Genomic DNA, 10,447 nt, shown 5'->3' with positions numbered 1-10,447 from the left:
ATATTAGGGCAAGAACAGCAAAGATAAATGTCAGTCCATCATTACTTTAAGACATGAAGGTCAGTCACTCCGGAAAATTTGAGATTTTTGGTTCCAATCACCATGTCTTTGTGAGACGCAGAGTAGTTGAACGGATGATCTCCGCTTCTGTGGTTCCCACCTTGAAGCATGGGGGTGCTTTTCTGGTTACACTGTCTGTGATTTATTTAGAATTCAAGGCACACTTAACAAACATGGCTACCACAGCATCCTGCAGCGATACGCCATCCAATATGGTTTGCGCTTAGTGGGACTATCATTTGTTTTTCAACAGGACAATGACCAACACACCTTCAGGCTGTGTAAAGGCTATTTGACCAAAAAGGAAAGTGACAGAGTTGCAATCTACTGCAGAGATAGCCTGCAGAATTCTGTCTTACTATCCAGGTCTGTACCCAAACAATTTGAGCTTCTACTTTTAAAAATCCACCTTTCCAGAAACAAGTCTCTCACCGTTGCCGCTTGTAAATTGATTGCCCCCCATCTATCTTCAGAGTTCGTGCTGCTAGGTGACCTAAACTGGGACATGCTTAACACCACAGGCATCCTACAATCTAAGCTAGATGCCCTCAATCTCACACAAATTATCAATGAACCTACCAGGTACCACCCCAAATCCGTAAACACGGGCACCCTCATATATATCATCCTAACCAACTTGCCCTCCAAATACACCTCTGCTGTTTTCAAACAAGATCTCAGCGATCACTGCCTCATTGCCTGCATCCGTAATGGGTCTGCGGTCAAACGACCACCCCTCATCACTGTCAAACGCTCCCTAAAACACTTCAGCGAGCAGGCATTTCTAATCGACCTGGCCGGGTATCCTGGAATGATATTGACCTCATCCCATCGGTAGAGGATGCCTGGTTATTCTTTAAAAGTGCTTTCCTCACCATCTTAAATAAGCATGTTGCATTCAAAAAAAATTGAACCAGGAACAGATATAGCCCCTGGTTCACTCCAGACCTGACTGCCCTTGACCAGCACAAAAACATCCTGTGGCGTACTGCATTAGCATCGAATAGCCCCCGTGATATGCAACTTTTCAGGGAAGTTAGGAACCAATATACAGAGGCAGTTAGGAAAGCTAAGGCTAGCTTTTTCAAACAGAAATGTGCATCCTGTAGCACAAACTCAAAAAGGTTCTGGGACACTGTAAAGTCCATGGAGAATAAGAGCACCTCCTCCCAGCTGCCCACTGCACTGAGGCTAGGAAACACTGTCACCACTGATAAATCCAGTATAATTGAGAATTTCAATAAGCATTTTTCTACAGCTGGCCATGTGTTCCACCTGGCTACCCCTACCCCGGTCAACAGCCCTGCACCCCCCACAGCAACTTGCCCAAGCCTCCCCCATTTCTCCTTCACCCAAATCCAGAGAGCTGATGTTCTGAAAGAGCTGCAAAATCTGGACCCCTACAAATCAGCCGGGCTACATTATCTGGATCCTCTTTTTCTAAAATTATCTGCCGAAACTGTTGCAACCTCTATTACTAGCCTGTTCAAACTCTCTTTCGTATCATCTGAGATTCCCAAAGATTGGAAAGCTGCCGCGATCATCCCCCTCTTCAAAGGGGGAGACACTCTAGACCCAAACTGCCACAGACCTCTATCTATCCTAGCCTGCCTTTCTAAGGTCTTTGAAAGCGAAGTTAACAAACAGATTACTGACCATTTCGAATCCCACCGTACCTTCTCCACTATGCAATCTGGTTTCCAAGCTGGTCATGGGTGCACCTCAGCCACGCTCAAGGTCCTAAACAATGTCATAATCGCCATCAATAAGAGACATTACTGTGCAGCCGTATTCATCAACCTCGCCAAGGCTTTCGACTCTGTCAATCACCACATTCTTATCGGCAGACTAAACAGCCTTGGTTTCTCAATTGACTGCGTCGCCTGGTTCACCAACTACCTCACAGATAGAGTTCAGTGCGTCAAATCGGAGGGCCTGTTGTCTGGACCTCTGGCAGTCTCTATGGGGGTGCTACAGGGTTCAATTCTCGGGCCGACTCTCTTCTCTGTATATATCAATGATGTCGCTCTTGCTGCTGGTGATTCTCTGATCCACCTCTACGCATATGACACCATTCTGTACACTTCTGTCCCTTCTTTGGACACTGTGTTAACTAACTTCCAGACGAGCTTCAATGCCATACAACTCTCCTTCCGTTGCCTCCAACTGCTCTTAAATGCAAGTAAAATTAAATGCATGCTCTTCAACCGATCGCTGCCCACACCTGTCCAGGATCACTACTCTGGACGGTTCTGACTTAGAATATGTGGACAACTACAAATACCTAGGTGTCTGGTTAGACAGTAAACTCTCCTTCCAGACTCACATTAAGCATCTCCAATCCAAATTAAATCTAGAATCAGCTTCCTATTTCGCAACAAAGCATCCTTCACTCATGCTGCCAAACATACCCTCGTAAAACTGACCATCCTACCGATCCTTGACTTCGGCAAAGTCTTTTACAAAATAGCCTCCAACACTCTCCTCAACAAATTGGATGCAGTCTATCACAGTGCCATCCGTTTTGTCACCAAAGCCCCATATACTACCCACCACTGCGACCTGTACACTCTCGTTTGCTTGCCCTCGCTTCATACTCGTTGCCAAACCCACTGGCTCCAGGTCATCTACAAGTCTCTGCTAGGTAAAGCCCCGCCTTATCTCAGCTCACTGGTCACCATAGCAGTACGCGCTCCAGCAGGTATATCTCACTGGTCATCCCTAAAGCCAATTCCCCCTTTGGCCGCCTTTCCTTCCAGCTCTCTGCTGCCAATGACTGGAACGAACTGCAAAAATCACTGAAGCTGGAGACTCATATCTCCCTCACTAGCTTTAAGCACCAGCTGTCAGAGCAGCTCACAGATCACTGCACCTGTACATAGTCCATCTGTAAATAGCCCATCCAATTACCTCATCCCCATACTGTATTTATTTATTTATCTTGCTCCTTTGCACCTCAGTATCTCTACTTGCACATTCATCTTCTGCACATCAATCACTCCAGTGTTTAATTGCTATATTGTAATTACTTCGCCACCATGGCCTATTTATTGCCTTACCTCCCTTATTTTACCTCATTTGCACACACTGTATTATTGACTGTATGTTTGTTTATTCCATGTGTAACTGTGTTGTTGTGTGTGTCAAACTGCTTTGCTTTTTTCTTGGCCAGGTCGCAGTTGTAAATGAGAACTTGTTCTCAACTAGCCTACCTGGTTAAATAAAGGTGAAATTTAAAAAAAAAAATTAAATGGAGTTCTGCATCAGATGACCTGACCTCCACAATCACCTCAACCCAATTGAGATGGTTTGGGATGAGTTGGACTGCAGAGTGAAGGAAAAGCAGCCAAAAGTGCTCAGCATATGTGGGAACTCCTTCAAGACTGTTGGAAAAGCATTCCAGGTGAAGCTGGTTGAGAGAATGCCATGAGTGTGCAAAGCTGTCATCAAGGCAAAGGGTGGCTACTTTGAAGAATCTAAAATCTAAAATACATTTGTTTTACACCTTTTTGGTTACTACATGATTCCATATGTGTTCTTTCATAGTTTTGATGTCTTCACTGTTATTCTACAATGTCTACAAGATCAGTTGGAAACGTTTAAAATTGCAGGCAATGGTCAAGAATACAATTTTTTAATGGGGTGAGAGCGAGAGAGAGAGATGGCATCTGTTAGTTAGACATCTCAGCTGGAGTAACGGGGCCCAAGAGCTTTCAGTGGACAACAGGTTTCCATGTATGAAGAAATACTGAGCTACTTGTACAATGTCACTTTCATGTGATAACAGCAGAGTGATGATGTGTAATATATTCATGAATCGAGGAGTTCGCTGGAGGAGAGGAAATGTTCTTTGGAAGGAACGGAGGAACTTTCTGGAAAAAGGTTTAGATATCTACATGGTTGACTGATTTCATTTTCTGTATTGTTTTGCCTTCTTGAACAAACTCAGTCAATGCAATATGTAGTTCATCTGGAAACTGTATTTCATTCTCGGCAGGTATCTACACTATTTAGTTTCCACATTACCTCCCTAAAAGTGAAAATATATTCCTGTTAAAATGTAATGACTTATTTATCAGGGGGATTCATTCTCATTGTCAGTCTCTGGTTGTAGCCCTCTTCTATGTATACAGGTGTAGGATCTTAATTTGATCACTCTTTTGTTGCAGAGAAAACCCATACCAATACACTTTTCATGTAGCCCACTTTTGGCCTGCTAATAGCCTAACCACCGATCAAGCAACATTATGGACTACACATTCAAATCCTATTGCTACTGCTGCAGGATTATTTTGCTGTGCAATATAGGTGAAATTAAGATCCTACATCTGTACTGGTTTTGTCCTTCTGACACTATGAGATTGATATATAAAGACCAAAAAATATATATATATATTTATAGGAATCCCAGAGGCACTGGAGACAGGAGAGTTAAATAGTGGTGAGATTTGCCTTGCTTTCGTTTGCTACATAAACATGACACACCCTCTTACCCTGAAGCTCAATTCATCCATTTTATTCAGTAGTATATGTCTTTCTGTCTGATACCTTCAATAACTCACAACAACAGGACCAGCAGTCTAGTCTGCCCTCTGCTAAGTTCATCTGGCACATCTGAGTTGTCCTATACGAGTTATGTTGTAATTTACCAGTGTTTTCAAAGTGCACATTTATCTGTTTTCTGTGCCCTCAACAGGTCAACACAGCAAGTGAAATCAGAGAAAGTAACAGGGTATACCCACAAGGCTAAACCCAAAGATACATTTATCATCACTATAATTAATAAAATATCTTGCCCAGGGTGAAGTATGTCCTCCATGACCCATTTTATTTTCCGTTATGGCATCCATCACTGAGAGAGTTAGTCTCCATCACCATGTTGGCTTCACCATTAGGAAAGTGGCCCATTCTCTCACCATGTTGTCATCACAGCCAGTAAGGACTCAACCATATTGCAGTGATATCAGAGTGAACCCAGCCATTCCTTATCTGCTGCGTTTAAACAAAGTTTGTTTGGGTTGGCTGTTGACAGTCAGACGTGTTGTGGCGGTCAGTCCCATTTAAAAGGCATCGCAGCAGGGTGAACTGGGTGACACCCCTAATAGGGCAAGTAATAATTTTCACAGTGGGAAATTGTTGTTTTTGGGACAAAAAAACATTTTGTCATTTTTTTTTTCAGATAGAGTTGCAGGTGAAGGCAACTTCTGCTTCCTTTCTGGGTTTGACTCTACACAAAAATATTTTTATTGGCTCCTCACTGTCTTACAGTGCAGTAATTCTGAGCTGAAGATGGAACACTGGTGTTTTGGTCCATTCTCAAAGTTCGTAACAGCATGGGGTGACCCCACAGTTGATATACATTCAAAGACTATATACTATAAGCCTGAGTAAGTGTCTTTCTTTTGGGGAAGAGAAGAGGAGAGAGAATGTGAGAGAAGGAGACAGGAGGAGGAGAAACACACTGCAATAGCACATGCTATGGGACAACCACATCTGCTACAGATGTTAGAGAACGGAGAGAAGGGATAACATCACTTTGTACAGACTCCTGGACTTTGATGTGTGTGTGTGTGTGTGTGTGTGTGTGTGTGTGTGTGTGTGTGCGCGCGTGCGTGCGTGCGTGCGTGCGTGCGTGCGTGCGTGCGTGCGTGCGTGCGTTTATGCAGGCGTGCGAGAGAGAGAGAGGAAAAAAGAGAACGAGAGCATCAACAGAAAATATGAAAAGGTCAGGAATAATGAGAAAATGGAAAATAAAATAATAATAATGGGCAGATCACTGATGCAACAGGCCTCTGTTTGGAACAGCAGCTGGTTATAAAGACAACACCACCAAAGTAACTGATGCAACAGGCCTCTGTTTGGAACAGCAGCTGGTTATAAAGACAGCACCACCAAAGTAACTGATGCAACAGGCCTCTGTTTGGAACAGCAGCTGGTTATAAAGACAACACCACCAAAGTAACTGATGCAACAGGCCTCTGTTTGGAACAGCAGCTGGTTATAAAGACAGCACCACCAAAGTAACTGATGCAACAGGCCTCTGTTTGGAACAGCAGCTGGTTATAAAGACAGCACCACCAAAGTAACTGATGCAACAGGCCTCTGTTTGGAACAGCAGCTGGTTATAAAGACAGCACCACCAAAGTAACTGATGCAACAGGCCTCTGTTTGGAACAGCAGCTGGTTATAAAGACAGCACCACCAAAGTAACTGATGCAACAGGCCTCTGTTTGGAACAGCAGCTGGTTATAAAGACAGCACCACCAAAGTAACTGATGCAACAGGCCTCTGTTTGGAACAGCAGCTGGTTATAAAGACAGCACCACCAAAGTAACTGATGCAACAGGCCTCTGTTTGGAACAGCAGCTGGTTATAAAGCCAACAACACCAAAGTAACTGACGCAACGAAGGTTAGGTATGTAACCACGGTTATGTGAGCTATATGGATCACTCGAATATATTGGTATCACTACGCGGCGGAGGGATACATCCGAGGTGAGGATTTACAGATTTACTCCCATGTACACCTGTGTCACGACTGGGGTCCGCACCTATATATAGACCCCATGGCCGCGACACACGTTCTCTACATCATTTTTGAGGAGCCTCTAGCACCGTAAAGGATTGGAGTGATCCATATAGCTCACATAACCGTGGTTACATACGTAACCTTCGTTATGTTTCACTATATTGGATCACTCCAATAAATTGGTATACCCATACCAGATTAGTCGGTGCTAGAGGGACCTGGCCAGCCAGCGGCAAAGTCCCAGCGCGGGACCGAGATGCAGGGGCCGTCAATGTGGAAGGGGGGTCTCGGCCCAGTCCCCGGACGGGGAGGTGACGCCCAGGACCGCTGAACCAACCACAGAGGGAGGTGCCACATTTACCCGTTAGTACCTAGCAAAGGTGCAAGACGAAGCCCAGCTGGCCACAGCACAGATATCAGCGAGGAGCACTCCTCTCAGTAGAGCCCAGGATGCAGCCACACCTTGTGTTGAATGTGCCACCGCAGATCCCAGCACTGGCCTGCCAGCCAGGCGGTATGCTGTCATAATTGTGTCCACGATCCAGTGAGACCAAGAGCTGGTCTGTTGTTCTCACTGACCGTGTCCGCTCCACATAGGCAGCCAATGCCCTCACGGGGCACAGCATGCCGGAGGGAGGCACAGACTCCCCCGCCACTGCCGGGGGGGGTCGTAAGCAGACAGGCTAAAAAGGGATGTTCACATGCCTGTCTGACAGAACCTTCAGGAGGAAGAAGGATTGGGGTGGAGAGATATACTCCTCCCCCCAGGGTCCATCTGGTAGCACTCAGAACTTAACAAAAGAGCATGGAGCTCACCCACCCTCTTCATAGAAGTAATCGCTACCAAGAAAACCACCTTCATAGAGAGGTGTTTCAGGGAGGCAGACTCCAACAGTTCGAAAGGCGGCTTTGCCAAAGCTGCTAAGACCACATCCAGATCCCAGCTCACCACTGAGCGGGTCCTAGCTGGACGCAGGCGACAAACTCCCTTCATTAACCTGGAGACCAAGGGATGGCGCCCCACTGGCCTGTCCATCCACCCCGCATGGCAGGCAGATATAGTGGCCAAATAGCCTCTCAGTGTAGAGGCTACCAAGCCCTCATCCAAGCGAGACTGCAGGTACTGGAGGACATACTGCACCCCGCAAGACTCGGGCACAACCTCAATACCAGTGCACCAAAAGCAGAACAACTGGTATGCTGCGGTTGTAACCAGCGCCCTTGCGCTCTGCATGGTGTTCATTACACCCTCCTGTAGTCCTAACATGGACCATTGGTGCTGTTCAGTGGCCAAGCCAGCCCACAGACTGAGGCGGTGCAGCCTCGGATACCACAGAATTCTCCCGACCTGAGACAGCAAGTCCGGTCTCAGGGGAAGTTGCCAAGGTGTGCCAGACAACAGGGACAGGAGAAGGCTGAACCAGGGTCGTCTGGGCCAGTATGGGGCCACCAGAAGCAGATGATGCTCTGCCATCCTGGTCCTGTCCAGCACATTCTGGATCAGGGGAAAAGGGGGGAATGCGTAAGCTCCAGCCCTGGCCAATTGTGAGCCAGAGCATCCAAGCCCAGAGACCCTGGTGGCTCAGACATGGAGTACCACAGGGAGCAGTGTGCATTGTCCAGGGAGGCAAACAGGTCCACCAGCACCATCCCGAACTTGTCCCACAGGTTCTGCACCACCTGGGGATGTAGGCTCCAGTCCCAAGGTGGCGGACCCTCCTTCGAGAGCATATCCGCTGCCACATTAAGGATGCCAGGTACATGCGCTGCGCTGCACGTAGAGACGCTAGGACGTCTCTGTGCCCAGAGAAGGAGCTCCCGTGCCATAATATGGAGGCAGTGGGACGTCAGTCCACCCTGATGGTTGATGTAAGCCACCACTGTGGTGTTGTTCGTTCTTACCAGGACATGTCTTCCCTTCAGATGTGGAAGGAAAAACTGCAGGGCCAGCAATACAGCTCGAAGCTGTAGTGTATTGATGTGCATGTCGCTCCAAGGGGGTAGCCAACAGCTGCTGGCCGACCTGCCCTTGGTCACACCCCACCCCCCCCCCATCTGATCTGGGAGGCGTCTGTGCTGACCAGCTCCCGCTGGCACATTCTCAGCATCTTCACCCCACCTGAGGGAAAGGAGTGACAGCGCCACCACAACGATGCCCTGTGGCACTGTGTGGTCACCCGCAGCTGGTGGTGATGGTGGGGCTTTGGATGCAGCTGGTGGGAGTTGAACCACCATTGAAGAGGCCAGAGATGGAGCGGCCCAAGGGAATCAACAACGAGGCCGCCGTCAGCAAGCCCAACAGCCGTTGGCAGGTTAGGGTGGATACCACCGGCCCATGCCGAAAGTAGTCGAGTCAAGATAAGATCGCCTGAACCCTTCTGGTGGGCAGGCGTGCTCTCATGAGGACTGAGTCCAGTTCCATGCCAATGAAGGCCACCCTCTGGGCGGGCATCAGATGACTCTTGTCGTTTACAGTAATGCCCAGCCCACTGATGTGGGTCAGGAGCACGTCTCTGTCTGACAGGACCTGGGTCCTGGTCGGGGCACAATCAGCCAATCGTCCAGGTAATTGAGGATCAACAATCCTCGGGACGTGAGAAGTGCCAGGACAGCGTCCATGCACTTTGTGAAAGTGCGGGGTGCCAAGGAGAGGCCAAAGGGAAGAACCATGAATTCGTAAGCCCTCCCTTCGAAAGCGAATCGGAGGTACTGCCAATGAGCTGGAGTGAACAGGAACATGGAAGTATGCATCCATCAGGTCCAGTGTCACAAACCACTGGTCCCTGGACATGGCCTGAAACACGTGGGCTGGGGACAGCATGTGGAACCTCAGTATCTTAACCTCTTCGCTATAGGGGGCAGTATTTTCATGGCCGGATGAAAAACGTACCCAAATTAAACAGCCTACTTCTCGGGTCCAGAGTCAAATATTTGCATATAATTAGTAGATTTGGATAGAAAACACTCTGATGTTTCTAAAACTGTTTGAATGGTGTCTGTGAGTATAACAGAACTCATATGGCAGGCAAACACCAGAGAAAATTCCAAGCAGGAAGTGGCCTGTCTGAGAATTTGTAGTTCTTCTTTTGATTCTCTATCGAAACTACAGTATCTGTGGGGTTACGTAGAACTTTCTACGGCTTCCATTGGCTCTCTAAAGCCTTCAGAAAGCGGATTGAGGCGTCTCCTGTCTCTGGGCAGAGTATAGTAGCTCAGTTTCTCAGTGGTCTGCCTGGTGACAAAGAGATTGGATATGCGCATCCACGCGACCACGCTGTTTTTCTTTTCCTCTTTGAATGAATACACTATTGTCCAGTTGGAATATTATCACTATTTTACGAGAAAAATACCATAAAAAAAAGATTTTAAACAGCGTTTGACATGCTTCTAAGTACGGTAATGGAACATTTTGAATTTTTTTGTCTCGAATTGCGCTCGCACGTTACCCTTTGGATAGTGACCTGAACGCACGAACAAAACGGAGGTATTTGGACATAACTATGGATTATTTGGAACAAAAACAACATTTCTTGTGGAAGTAGCAGTCCTGGGAGTGCATTCTGACGAAGATCAGCAAAGGTAATACAATTTTTCTAATACTAATCCTGAGTTTAATGTGCCCCGAACTTGGCGGGTGTCTGAATAGCTCACCGTGATGGCTGAGCTATGTACTCAGAATATTGCAAAATGTGCTTTCACCGAAAAGCTATTTTAAAATCTGACACAGCGATTGCATAAAGGAGTTCTGTATCTATAATTCTTCAAATAATTGTTATGTATTTTGTCAATGTTTATGATGAGTAATTTAGTAAATTCACCGGAAGTTTTCAGTGGGAATACATTTTCTGAACATCACAC

Source organism: Salmo salar, chromosome 06, assembly GCF_965601325.2.
Source record: "Salmo salar chromosome 06, fSalSal1, whole genome shotgun sequence".
Lineage (NCBI taxonomy): Eukaryota > Metazoa > Chordata > Actinopteri > Salmoniformes > Salmonidae > Salmo > Salmo salar.
The sequence above is the reverse complement of the archived record's forward strand: the minus strand, read 5'-3'. Positions refer to the sequence as shown.